Source organism: Arvicanthis niloticus, chromosome X (genome assembly GCF_011762505.2).
Source record: "Arvicanthis niloticus isolate mArvNil1 chromosome X, mArvNil1.pat.X, whole genome shotgun sequence".
NCBI classification, from domain to species: Eukaryota; Metazoa; Chordata; class Mammalia; order Rodentia; family Muridae; genus Arvicanthis; species Arvicanthis niloticus.
In genome coordinates this window covers 57,063,083-57,077,886 of record NC_047679.1, presented here as the reverse complement: position 1 = coordinate 57,077,886, position 14,804 = coordinate 57,063,083, and the positions used below count along the sequence as shown (strand labels likewise).

Here is a 14,804-nt window from a genome sequence, read left to right as displayed (position 1 = left end):
ATCACTGGGTTCGGAACCTGATACCAACATATCTCCCTTTTTCTTATTATAAAGAAGAGAAGAAAAGTGGAGGGGAAGTCAATGGTGAAACGGGAGTTGGGGCGCAGTGTCTCTTAAACTACTTCCTGCTGTGTAGGGGCATAGTCCATTGTGGGGAGTAGCTGGCTTTCACCATCGGGGTCCACTCGGTAGATACGTGTATCAGGTTCCTCTGTGGGCAGTGGCTGGTAATCCTGTAACAGGAACTGATTAATAATTTGGTTAGAAATAATAACACCAGGAGGATGGCAGGAAAGGGTGTTATAAAAGAGAGTATCTTGTTTTTTATATGGGATTTTTTTCAAAAAATCTTAGAACTGGAGATCTCACATTCCTTAAAAAACAGCATTCTTCCTGGACAAACCGGCGGAGACCATTTCAGGACATCTGGTCCTCGTTGGTTCTGAAGCAACACAGCTGGAATCTCGCAGGTCTTGTGGCGTTGGTGGAAGTGGTTAGTCTGTGATTTAGCATATGTATCTGACAAGACCAATATGGGCAGCCCCCATAATCATCTGGTCAGTTTCTACAATAATCTTTTACCTGGTCAAGGAGAAAACAAGTGTAGAAAGCATGATATTTAAATGAGTAACGGATATAGAGATGATAGCAGCTTGGACTGGTTCTTGGCCCCTGGCTATGGAGCAGTTTCCTGATCCTGTTTGGAAAGAGATGTTTTTTAACTGTGAGGGTGTCTTGACCCTCAAACCTTCAGATGTAAGGCGTGACCTGGATAGAGACAAGCAGCAGGGGAGGATGAGAAACCCAAGTCTAGTCCAGTGAGGTCGAACTCGGCTGCCAGAGTAGAGTCTCATGTTCTGGGATTGAGGGCAAGGTAGGTGATTTCGAAGTCCTCTGGAGCTTAATAGAGCACAGTCCTGTTAGAGTCAATGTGTATGAAGAGTCGATTTTAGGTGGGGGGATGAAAGGCTTGAGGTGAGACAAGTGGACCCAATGAGGGAGTCCCTCAAGTTTAGCAGCCATAGGGGTCACAAGAATTATCTTAAAGGGACCCTGCCATTTGGGAGAGAGGGGTGAGGGCCGGTGATCTGGAGGGGAGAGAAGGACTTGGTCTCCAATGCTGACAGGCGGTGGGCAGAGGGCAGTGTGTGGTCGAGGTAGATGACGGTCAGCAAAGTTCCACAAGAGAGAATGGAGGTGGCAAAGTAATGGGGTGAGTAGATGGTCTGGGAGGGGAGAGCACTTAGGTGAAAGACCAGGAGTTAGGACTGGACGTCCATACATGAGTTCAAAGGGTGAGATGAGGAGAGACCGCTTGGAGAGAGCTCGTAGCCTGAAAAGGGCCAGAGGTAAAAGTTTTACCCAGTCAAGATGAAGTTCCTGTGACAGCTTAACAAGAGTGGTTTTTAAAGAGTAGTTAGTTCTTTCTACCTTACCTGAAGATTGAGGGTGGTAGGGAATATGAAAATGCCAGCAGATGTCTAAGGCCTTAGATACAATTTGAGAAACCTGAGAAGTAAATTCGGGACCATTGTCTGACTGGAGGTAGGCTGGGACGCCAAATCGGGGATGATCTCTCGGAGGAGAAGATCAGAGACTGTCTGAGCCCTTTTGTTAGTTGTGGGAAAAGCCTCTACCCAGCCTGAGAAGGTGTCCACCAAAACCAGGAGGTATTTGACACGTTTGACGGCGGGCATGTGGGTAAAGTCAAGTTGCCAGTCAGTTCCAGGAAGGGAACCTCTAGCCTGGTGGTTAGGAAAAGGGGTGCTACGATACTTGGAGTTGGGATCTGACATCTGACAGATTCTGCAAGAAGCAGTGATAGATTTTAAGAAACTTAAGTCCTCAGGAGTAGGCTGTAGGTGAGTCTTAACAAAATAAGACAATGTTTGTCTGTTAGGATGGAAGAGTTGGTGGAGATAGGACAGAGTTTGACGGGTATCAGGGGGTGTAGGTGGGGATGTGGGTTGCAGTGTAAGAATGTCCTCGGGAGGGTGAGATGAGTCTAGGCCCCTAAGGGCTGCAGCTCTAGCTGCCTCATCAGCTCGGTTGTTTCCCTTGGATACAATAGAGTCGTCAGTCCTGTGGGATCTGCAGTGGACAATCCAATAGCTGTGGGGAGACGGGAGGCCTTTAGCATGGCCATAATTTGGTTTGCATTAGTTACTGATCCTCCTTTTGTGGTAAGTAACCCGCGCTCCTTCCAGATAGCAGCGTGGGACAGGAGGATATGGAAAGCATATTTGGAATCTGTGTCGATGTTGAGGGATTGTCCCTGTGCCAGCTGGAAGGCACGGGTAAGGGCTATTAGTTCAGCCTGTTGGTTGGTGGTGTGATCAGGAAGGGCCTGTGCCTCCACCACCTTGGTGTCTGACACTATGGCATAGCCAGCTTTCCTGGCTCCTTCATGTAAAAAGGAGCTTCCGTCTGTATACCAGGTATAGGTGGCTTGGGGCAATGTGCCCTCCTGTATGTGTGAAGGATGAGGTAGTAATTCTTCTAAAGTTTCAGTGCAGGAGTGAGATAGGGAGTGGTTAGTATTAGGTCGAGGAAGAAGATTGGAAATATTAAGAGGTGGGCATGACTGAAAGCTGAGGGTAGAGTCTTCTATTAGGGCTACCTGGAGAGAAAGAACCCTGGAGGGAGGTAGAGTCTGTAAGCCTTTATAAGTTAGGAGCTGTGACAGATTGTGGGAAGAGAGAACAGTTATGGGCGAACCCAAGGTTAGTTTCTTTGACTCTCGAATAAGGAGTTCTGCAGCTGCTAAGGTACGAATACAAGGTGCCCATCCCTGGATGGTTAGATCTAGTCTTTTTGACAAGTATGCTACAGGTGCAAAAGATGGTCCCAGTTGGTGACCTAAGACTCCAAGGGCAAACCCCTCCTTTTCAGTTACATAGAGGGAAAAAGGACGAGTCAGGTCAGGGAGATGTAAGGCGGGGGCCTTAAGGAGAGCCTGTTGGAGCCTTTGAAAGGGCTTAGTAACAGGTTTGAGAAGAGGTTTGTGGGTGGGACCTAATGCTGCTTCATATAAGGGTCAAGAAAGTAGGGAAAAGGAAGGAACCCAGGAGCGCAGAAAGCTAGCCATTCCTAGGAAGGATAAAATCTCTTCCTTTGTCGAAGGAACACTTAGAGACTGAATCAGATTCTTTCTATCTAAGGTGACAGCCTTGTGGGTTGGGGTAATTGCTAGTCCCAAGTAGGTAACCTGAGAAGTAGACAGTTGGACTTTAGAAGGTGAGACCCTGTAGCCACGACTGGAAAGGAAATTTAGAAGAGCAGCAGTGTCAGCTTGGCTAATCTCTAGGGAGGGGCTACAGAGAAGCACATCATCTACGTAAAGTACAACCTTAGATCTAGGGAGAGATAAAGAGAGCAAGTCAGAAGCCAGAGCCTGGCCAAATAGGTGTGGGTTGTCCCGGAATCCCTGGGGTAGAACAGTCCAGGTAAGTTGGGTAGAAAGGTGGGTGTCAGGATCTGTCCAGGTAAAGGCAAATATGTCCTGTGATCGGGCATCTAGAGGGATAGAGAAGAATGCATCCTTGAGATCTAGGACTGAGAAGTGAGAGGTCCCTGAGGGGATAGTAGAAAGAAGTGTGTAAGGGTTAGCCACAACAGGATGGAGGGGAACCACTGCAGAATTAATTCGTCTGAGGTCTTGGACCAGGCGATAGGTACCATTAGGTTTCTTAACTGCTAATATAGGGGTATTAAAGGGGGAAGAGGTAGGGCGAAGGAATTTTTTCCTTAAGAGGTCAGAAATGATAGGCTTAAGTCCTCTGAGGCTCTGGAGGGAGAGAGGGTATTGAGCTTGGGTGATGTACCTGGTAGAGTCCAGTAACTGGATGACAACAGGAGAATGGTGTTTAGCAACAGAGGGGTTCTGGATGTCCCAAACTCAGGGGTCCACCTAAGAAGCTGGTAAGGGAAATAACATGTTAGTGTTAGTAGGTTGACTGGCTAGAAGAAGGAGCAGAGGAACTGCTGTCAAGCTTGGGTTTAGGCGAATTGGGAGAGCAAAGGAAATAAAGGCTCCCAACTTAGCTAAAATATCTCTTCCCAATAAGGGGACAGGACATGTAGGCACTACCAAAAAGGAATGGTTGAGAGGTACACCCCTAAAAATGCAATTAAGTGGGGGAGTCTGGTGAGGAAGGTAAGGTTGTCCTCCTACCCCGACAATAGGAAAACGCGAAGGTGAGGTGGGTCCCCAAAACTCTGTCAGGACCGAGTAAGTGGCCCCAGTATCCAAGAGAAAGGAGATGGGTTTTCCACATACCACCAATGAAAGAAAGATGAAAGAAAATCCGGCCGCAGTGCAGAATAGACCACTCCAGACCATGCGGTTCCAGAGGGGGAGGGGGGTTTATTCAGGAGATGGGGCAAAGGTGGGGAGAGGAAGGTGGAAAAGATAAGAGGTTAAAGAGAGCACGAGTCCGGGGTTCTGCCTGTTTTATATGGGAGGTGACGTAGTATCTCCCAGGTAAAGATGAGGTAGCCAGGTGATTTCTGGGAGTATGCGCCTGTTGCCTCAGCAACAATGTGGGAGTCGCCTAAAAGTGACATCACCGGGTTCGGAACCTGATACCAACACCTACTTTCTTCAATTTTTAACATTATAATAGTGTTAAAACCATTATTAATCTCCCAGTTGTCTCGGGTCTTCAGAAAGTATGGTTATGCTTTTAAAAGTTAGTTAAATTGGTGTTTTTGTTAGGAGGCTCACACTGGAAGATTTTATTCCAACATCTTGTTCTGCCTTTCAACAAAAACAATTTTTCAACAATAATTATAGTCAAGGTGTCTGTCTGTCTGCCTGTCTGTCTGGGAGAATCTATGTGTGCCTGATCCTGTGCCTGTGCTGCAAGAATTTGCAACACATCTCTCTGTGAACCTGGAGCTCACTGATTCAGCAAGGTTAGCTGGCCAACAAGGGTCAAGATTCCTCCTGTCTCTGTCACCCCAGCACTGGGGAGCATACCACCTCATACAGATTTCTTTTGCTTTGTTTTAGTTTTTTGAAATAGAAAGTTTATCTGTGTAGCCCTAGCTGTCACCTGGCTTTTTTAATGAATGATGGGGATTGAACTCGGGTCCCTGTTCTTGTGCAGCAAGCACTTTACAGACCAGACCATCTCCCCAACTCAATTATGCTCTTTTAATATCTACTTAAGCCTATGAAAATAGTTCACTGAGAGAACACATGCTAAGCCTCTAAGAAGCCCTAGAAGTATATATCCACTGAAAAGTTTCCCAACAGTTGTGGCTCTACACCTGCTACACAATTTTTTAATTTTATTTTCATTTTTTTTTTTTGATTGTTTGGTTTGGGGGTGGGTTTTTGGGGTTTTTTTGTTTTTTGTTTTTGTTTTTCTTTTTGTTTTGTTTTTTAGTCAGGATGTCTCTACATAGCCCTGGCTGTCCTAGAATGCACTATGTAGAACAGGCTGACATAAACTCACAGAGATCTGCCTGCCTCTGCCTCCCAAGTGCTGAGATTAAAGGCATGTGCAACTATACCTCACTGTGCTGCTGTTGTTGTTATTGAAATATAACTACATCATTTCCCCTTCCCTTCCTCCCTCCAACTTGTTTCATATCTTCTCCTGCTTCCTCCAAATTCATAGCCTCTTTTTCTTTGATTATTATTATTGTTACAGACAGACACAGACACACACACACACAAATGCACAACTATAAAAAGAATATTTTAAATACGGGTAGATTTTTATAATAAAATAAGATTTTATCCTAAGACCAAAAGGTGATATGTAAAAACAAAATTAAAAAACAACAACAAAAACCCCTAAAATCTATGTCACAAAAGTCTAAGTAAGTTGTGTACAGCTTATAAAGAATGAGACTTAAGAATGATAGATGTTTGATTGAATAAGGTTATTATAATTCTTGAGGTTATATCGATCTACTCACAGTAAAATCTATAATAACTTGCTATAAAAATCAACCACTGTCTTAGGGTTTTACTGCTGTGAACAGACACCATGACCAAGGCAACTCTTATAAGAACAACATTTAATTGGAACTGGCTTACAGGTTCAGAGTTTTAGTCCATTATCATCAAGGCGGGAACATGGCAGCATCCAGGCAGGCATGGTGCAGGAAGAGCTAAGAGATCTATGACTTCATCTCCGGGCCTCTAAGAGAAGACTGGCTTCCAGGCAGCTAGGGTATTAAAGGCCATGCCCACAATGACACACCTACTCCAACAAGGCCACACCTACTCCAACAAGGCCACACCTCCTAATAGTGCCACTCCCTGGTCCAAGCATATACAAACCATCAAAACCACGTATGTCTAATTAAGATAATTATTTATGGGACTAGAAAGATGGCTCAATAGTAAAGAGCACTTGTTCTTTAAGACCCAGATTCAATTCTCAGCACCCACATGGTGGCTCAGAGTCATCCTGGACTTCAGTTTCAGTGGATAAGACATTTTCTTTTGGCCTCCAGAGGTACTAGGCACACAAATAGTGCCCATGAATACATGCAGAAAAAAAAAGCCATAGATATAAAATAAAAATAATTTTATTTAAAAAAACAATTACTTGTGGTTTTGCTAACTTTGTTTGGCTTTAATGACTTAGAAGGCTGAGTCTTAACAAAATCAGGTTTATTTTAAAATGATTTTGTTTGATTGTTGTCAAACCTTATTTAAACACTACCCAGAAGTTAAAATACTGGTAAAGCTATTCTTTTAAGTGCTCAACAACCACAGCTTAGGGACCTACACCTACGAGGATAAGGGCGTCAAAAAAAGACAGCCAATATTTTGGCTCTGACCTTCCAAGTTCTGCCAGAAACCAGAGCATGATAGGACTCTTCTTGTAAAACACTAATCTCCTCTTGCTGCTACTACAGGCTCAAGGCCAAGGCCTAGAGCCACTTCCATGCGCTCTGTTGACGAATCTGATTCCATGAGCTCTGTTGACGAATCTGACCCAAGCTGCTAAACTTTTACTACCATCTTGGCCCAGGCCCACCCTGGAGATGCTCTTCCATGCCAGGCCCAACTGGGAGCTGTGCCATGAGACTTTCTTAGATTTCAGCCAACCAGTTCCATACTACTACTTACCACCCCAGGACTCATCACACGACTTATCACTGATTTGCAATCACCCCAGTCTCCAAATCACTAATCAACACTGAGTATCGAAGGATTGACCTGCTTACTCCTCCAACCTGAACTGAAATCAACAAAGTTTGGTCAACAGCAGAAACAGAAGTAAACTTCTGATCAACATAGCACAGCTGGAATCTCATAGCAGACACACAAATAACAAAATAAATCGACATGCCAGGACCCAACATAAGACCCAAACAATATGAAAAACCAAGAAAGTCTGCCCCTTGAAAAGACCAGCAGTCCTATAGAAATGTTCTCTGTGGGAATTACTGGATGAACTTCAAGATACAGAATTTAAGAAGAACAAAGAATTCAAGGAATTCAAAGAGATCACAAGCAAACATCTAAATGAACTTAAAAAAAAAAAAAAACAGAAATAATCTCCTAATTGAAGTTGAAGAAAACAAAAAGAGGCTGGAGAGATCACTCAGTAGTTAAAAGAATACTTGTTGCTTGAGGGGCAGTGGTGGGGTATGCCTTTAATCCCAGCACTTACAAGGCAGAGGAAGGCAGATCTCTCTGAGTTTGAGGCCAGCCTGGTCTACAAAACAAGTTTCAGGACAGCCAGAGCTATATAGAGAAACCCTGTCTTGAAACAAACAAACAAAAGAATACTTATTGCCCTTGGAGAGGACCTGGATTCAGTTCCCAGCACCCAGACAGAAGCTCACAACCATTTGTAATTTCAGTTAGAGGGGACCTAATACCTTCTCTGACCTCCACAGGCACCAGGCAAAAATGAGACAGGTAAAGACTCATACAAATACAAATAAAATAAATAATTTTATTAAAAAACAAGAAAACACAAATATCTGAATTGAATTCCAAAAACAACACAGGATTCGGAACTGGCTCAATAAAGAGATAGAAATCCTGATGAAACTTAAGCTGAAAAGACATGATTGAAAAATTCAAAAGCACAATGATTTGAAGATAAAGTAGAAGAATTAAATCACTCAATCGAGAATATGACAATTTTTTTCTTTAGACACTATGATTTATAGTTGGAAACGTGATGTTGATTACACAGAAGGCTCAGGAAGGGCCAACAGCCTCTGGACAGACATGTGATACAATGGCAAAAAACACACAGATTTAGGGGTGTGGGAAACAGTATTTGGTTTAAAGACCCTCTTTCACACCAAAGAGGAAGCGGGACAAGGGACTGCTGTTGACCCATACACATCACACTCAAAAGACCCCTGACCTTTTACCCTAAGGCAGGTCAACTCCACCTTCCCAACATTTTCCAGATGGGAAAACTGAAACAAAAAAGACAGCATGAATAAAGCCACCTGATGGTAAAGAGGTGTAAGGAGGAGGTGGCAGTATGTCCATCCATCCCCCAAACATGCCAGTAAGCTAAGCTTCACCTGACTAGTTGAGGAGTCACTTCTTGTGCCTCATTAAAGGTGAAGGAAATCCAAGTTGTGACACGCCTGTGTATGTCAACAGCAATTCACAGACAAGAGGCAAAGGGACAGATGCAACCAACTCCTGCTTCCCAGGAAGAAAGGAAGAAGCCGCATTTTGAGGTCCCCCTGCCTCCACACATCTTCCATCATAGGATTTATGGGGTGTGTGCATGAAGGTGGAACGTGTCTCACTGGAAAGGTGTAGGTCCACCCACCTTCAAAGCCTGTACCTTCCTGCATGGACCATAGGCCTCTTGCTTGAGTCTAGCAAATATTCCTAGCTCTTGGCCTCAGGCTCCTATGTCAACACCCAGCAACTGGTCATCCTCAAGCAGAGCACTGCATCATCAGGACAGTGACCTCTGTGGGAAAGTTTAGCCCCCCCCCCAAATGTCACATAGGCCAATGATAACCGACAGGCTCACCTGACCTAGAACCCCCTCTCTGGACACAGTCCCACCTATGTAACTGGAGGCTGAGCTTTAGTCCTTAGGATGAGTCCTTAGCTGCCCAGCTCAGAGCACCAGAATAAAGTAGACCAGGCTGAGACAGAAGCCGGCTTATCTGCCAAGAGAAGCTCCACAGACCCCTTCCCTCCCTATTATACAAAAGGGGCAGGGAAGCACACAGGACTGACAGACTGAGGATGAGGATGGCGACTCTCGGGATGCTAGGGAAGGTCCATGGGACACCGAAGTGAACAGCCCCAGGCCTCTAAGTAGAACCTAAATCTTCCTCAGCAGAGATAAATGTCAGAAGGCATCCTCTCACTGGACAGGTCTCTGAAGCTTCTGACCGTTGTAAGGGTGTTCTAGACAGGAGCAAGGCCATCTCTATGGCAAAGAAGGATTGAATTTAAAGGCCTGGAGGGCTCTCTGCCATAGGAGAGTGACTTTCCTGGAGAGTCACACCCAGGCTCCTCTGCCTAAGGACTCCTACAATGGGGCATAGGCAACATTTTGATCCCTTATAGAAGCACACCCAATAAACAGTCAAGTATACACACTCGAAGTCTTTTTTTGTTTGTTTGTTTGTTTGTTTGTTTGTTTATTTCAAGACAGGGTTTTTTCGTATAGCCCTGTCTGTCCTAGAACTCACTCTGTAGACCAGGCTGGTCTCGAACTTAGAAATCCGCCTGCCTCTGCCTCCCAAGTGCTGGGATTAAAGGCGTGCGCCACCACTGCCCGGCACACACTCGAAGTCTTAGCAAGCACCTGAGGAATAAGAGTCCTGGGGGCCACAAGTCACTTCTGTCTGGCCCGAAAGAGATGAAGAGCCTGGGAGGATGCACTCAGGGGTCTCCAGAGTAGAATGCACATCTGGTGGGCAAGGCCAGCAGGCGGCAGCCAAAGGGGCAGATACGGTGCCTGGCATTCTCCTCCAGCGTTCTAGGCATTCATATCTAGACCAGGTTCCTGGAATAGTGACTGTTTCCTCAACGTGAGCCAGGCACACTTGGGGCACGTGGTCGAGTTGTCGTAATAAAAGTCCCTGTGGAAGACAGCTGAACAGTAGCTGCACACGAATGTATGGCTGTCGAACTGGAACAGCATGTCACCTTCCTTGCAGAGTTCACAGACGAACCCCTTGACTTAGCACCACTCACAGTCCAGCTTGATGTGTTTGGCGAAGAACCTGTGGATCTCGGTTAGCGAGCAGCTGAGGCGGCCCATATATGCACCTCCAAGAGGTCCTGGCTGGAGTACACCTCATCGTTCTCCACAAAGTGCTGTCGGTCTTGGAGCTGCAGCAGCAGTCGTACCTCCATAGCCTCCTTGCAGGTGATGAAGTATGGCTTCATAAGCAGGATGTCCTGGCGCAGCTTCCAGATCTCCACCAGCTCTTCCATAGTTAAACAGCAGAGGGTTAATCTCCGAGCCGGAGCACTGGCCCAGACACCATCAGTGCCAGGTAGCACATGCTGCAATGTGACACCTTGCGTGGCTCAAAGTTCCAGTTGTGTACCACTCTCGCAGGGATGACAGCCAGGTCGTTCCAGTGGCAATGACTGCAGGAGTACTGGCCGGTGTAGTCACACTGCCGGGCCTAACAAGGCACACCTCGTAAAGAAATGGGAGCACGGCACTCGGCACAGCGGTAGTCCTGACTGTCCAGCCCGGTCTCTGGGCAGATGTTCAGCTCTTACTCAGCCTGGTGACTGACCTTGAAGCTGACATATGGTTTGGAGATGAGGTTCAGGCACTTGCTGTGACAGCGGTAATAACACCCTGTGCAGGTGTACCAGGTCTGGATGAGGCCCCAGATGGTGGTATTGCACTTGTCGCAGGTTTGTCGCTCTTGCTCTTCTCCTTGTAGAAGCGATGCTCTAGGAGAACCCGGATGTTGGGTTCCTCCTCATTGGGGTCCTTCAGTTCCTGGAGCTTCAGCCTGAGGTGGATCAGTCTCCCCGCTGCACCTTTCTGGTCTGACTGCTCTGGCAGCTCCAGGATCACCTGTTTGCATTCTTCGATTTCCTGCTGCAGCTGCTGGACATCCGAGGCCAGGAAGAGACCCACAGGGCGGGAAAAGTGGTCCTCAGACAGGCCGAGATCCATCACGTGCTCCGAGTAACGGAACTCAGGCTCCCCAGCGGGCAGCTCAGGCAGCGTCTCTTCAGAAATGACTTCTTGGGACTTCTCATTGGGTTCCTGTTCATGATGCCTTAGTCCAAGCTGTTTGTTGAAGGGGTTGAGGTGGGCCTGCCAGAACCGAACCAACTTCTCATCATATTCCATAGCATCCCACCTCTCAGGCTTGAGTTCCAGTCCTACTTCACGACCACATGGCCTGAGTTGTTCTGGCCATGGGATCCCACCTAGCAGAAGTGTCGACGATTTTTTTTTCTTTTTTTTTTGGGGGGGGGGGGGTGTCGAGACAGGGTTTCTCTGTGTAGTCCTGGCTGTCCTGGAACTCACTCTGTAGACCAGGCTGGCCTCGAACTCAGAAATCCGCCTGCCTCTGCCTCCCAGGTGCTGGGATTAAAGGCGTGCACCACCACTGCCTGGCGACAATTTTTTTAAAACACACAAACCGTATACAGGAACTTTGCAACACCATGAAAAGACCAAATCTACAAACTGGAGGAGGAAGAGGAGAAGGAAAAGAATAATCACAGAAGAGGGAACAGGAAGATTGTAAGAGACTGAGGACCAGGACAACTTAACTGATGTTAGGTAGCTTATCCTAGAAACAATGGGGATTTTGTGCCTATGAACTCTCAACAAGACCTCCTGCACAAGAACTGCAAAGTTCACACCAACCGACACTCTAACATAAATGGAAGAAAATTCTACAAGACACCAACTTCTAGATAAAGAGCAATAGGCAGTGTCTTAGTTACTCTTCTACTGCTATGAAAAGAAATCCTGACCGAGACAATTTATATATATATATATATATATATATATATATATATATATATATACATATATTCATATATTCCTTGGACAAATATAATGCAATATTTGTGCTTCATTTAATACATAGTAGGAGTTATAGCTATATATGGAGAGAGAGAGAGAGAGAGAGAGAGAGAGAGAGAGAGAGAACCAAGAACCCGGTTTGGTGTGAGCTTTCAAAACCTCAAAGCCCATCCCAGTGACAAGCCTCCTCCAACAAGGCCACACCTCCTACAACAAGGTCATGCCTTCTAATGCTTCCCAAACAGTTCCACTAGGGACCAAGAAATGAAATATATGAGCTTATGGGGGCCATTTTCATTTAAACCAGCACAGGCAGTCGATGGAGGCTAAAGGAGACGGGAAAATAAGTTTTCTTTTGGAGAGATGAAACTCCAGTTCTAAGTGGTCAACTCTAAATGCATGCTAATAAGGGCAGCACTCATTGGACTCAGATTGTGTGTGTGTGTGTGTGTGTGTGTGAGAGAGAGAGAGGGGGGTGAGATGGGGAGGGGGAGGAGCAGTGGAAATGATGCACATAAAGTATATTGAAATATAAATATCCGTTCGAGGCCAGCCTGGTCTACAGAGTGAGTTCCAGGACAGCCAAGGCTACACAGAGAAACCCTGTCTTGAAAAACAAAAAAAAAACAAAAAAAAACAAAAAAAACAAAAAAAACAAAACAAAACAAAAAAAAGCAAAAAGAAAAGAAATATAAAAATCCTCAAATAAGTAGAACAGAAAACATTAGAAAATACACAATTGGAAGAAAGGGACTATGGAAATTTAAAATGTCAAATAGACTCAATATAAACGTCAACAGAATAGGATTTATTAACTATTAATAAAATACATATTGGACGAGGCTGTGGTAACTCATGCCTTTAATTCCAGCACTTGAGAGACAGAGCCATGTGGATCTCTGAATTTGAGGCCAGCCTTGTCTACAGAGCAAATTCCAGGACATCCAAGGCTACACAGGGAAACCTTGTATAAAGAAAACATAAAACAAAACTATTATGTTGGAAAATTGACTAAACCCTTGGACAAATATAATGCAATATTTGTGTCTCATTTAATACATTAGTAGGAGTTATAACTATATATATTTGAAACATGGTCTTTTTATAGTCTTAGCTGTGCTGGAGCTTGCTGTGCAGACTAGGCTGGCCTCAAACTCACAGAGGTCCATCCGTCTCTGTCTCATGAGTGCTGGGACTAAAGGCATGTGCCATTATGCCTGTCTCTTGATCTCTGTGATCAAGATCACAGCCTGTCTAATTTAAAGTTCCAGGGACAGTCTGTCTGTCAAGTTCCAGGACAACCAAGGCTATGTAGAGAAACCCTATCTAATATATATATATATATATATATATATATATATATATATATATATATATATATATATTATATAATATATTATATATATATTATATTATATATATGTATATATATATGATATATATATACATACATATATATCATAATATATATATATTATGATATATATGTATGTATATATGTATATATATAATCAAAGGTAAAACATTCAAAATAAAGTTAATTCATAAAATTAAAAATTTATATTCGCTCTTTTAGCGATGGGGAAAGCTCTAAGGTCTGCCCTGCGCAGAACAGTAGACAACGTGGACTTCAACCTTTCCCCAAGCTTCTGAATAAAGTGTTTCAACAACAACAACAACAACAAATTTAGATTCTAGGTTAACTCATTATTAACCCCTAAATTTAAGTTGTGTTATAACATTCATTAAATCCATCAGTGTTTTGACACTTGGTGTAGATTTCTTCTTGTATTCGAACGGCTTCTGTTGTGGGGAGTGAAGTAGACCCTGAATAAATGAGTGTTGTTGACATGAACATGGCCATGTCAGGGACCCCAATGCCTCAGGCCTATGAAAGTGACAAAGCTTTCCCTGGGTGAGGCTTATAGGGATGGCAAAGCCTTCTTCTGGTCTAAGTATAAGCATTTACAAAATATTTACCAGTCTGTGCAAAAACTAGTAACTACAGCTTCCTTCTATTCCAGGAAGACTGCAGCCTGAGACTGACCTTTTACAAAGAGCTCCTGGTACAGATTAGCAAACCCTGCCTCCTTCTTCAGTTATATAAAACAAATCTGGCCCCTCAATTCAAATGCATGAAATAAATGCTGGTGGTGGTGTGGCTCCTCAAAGCACACACAGGCCACCCAAATCCAGCTTTTCTGTACGTGTTCCTGGTCCTTTCTTCATTGCCCTGGTCAGGTCAATCACTAAAGCTGTAAAGGTCCTGGTACTCTTGAATTAGTTATTTAAGGATTTGTTTCTTCCACCACCCTACGTTTTAAACATGTTGTGAAAATTCTTACACTAAAACTTTAATAAGATAGCATGAGTAAGTGGGTCTGCAACAGGCCCCCAGACATAGTAGCCACCCTCCCCAGACCTTAGCACAACTGACTCCATGATGGAAGTTCATCCAGGCATAAAACTCAGCACATAGACACCACCAACAACCAAAACAAAAACAAAGGCCTAATCTATCACATCCATAGTTCTAGGAAAGTTTCTAAATGTACAAACCTTGCATTTTGGTTTCTGTAGTTCTTTTATGGTAAGTTGTTTTTATTAACTGAAGTATGTCAAGCCAGGACATGGTTATTATGCTTAGAAACTCACTCTGAGAATGTCTGCAAGGGTATGGCTCAAAATATAAAAGAAGACTGGGCATGGTGAAAAATGCCTTGAATCCCAGCACTCAGGAGGCAGAGGCAGAAAGATCTCTGTGAGTTTGAGGCCAGCCTGGTTGACAGATCAACCTCCAGGACAACCAACCAGACTATA

The 14,804-nt window shown here is 44.4% G+C and overlaps 1 pseudogene; it reads right to left on the bottom strand.

Moving 5' to 3' along the window:
- Positions 1-9,911: 9,911 nt before the first annotated feature.
- Positions 9,912-11,303, bottom strand: LOC117694854 (differentially expressed in FDCP 8 homolog pseudogene; annotated as a pseudogene).
- Positions 11,304-14,804: the final 3,501 nt, after the last annotated feature.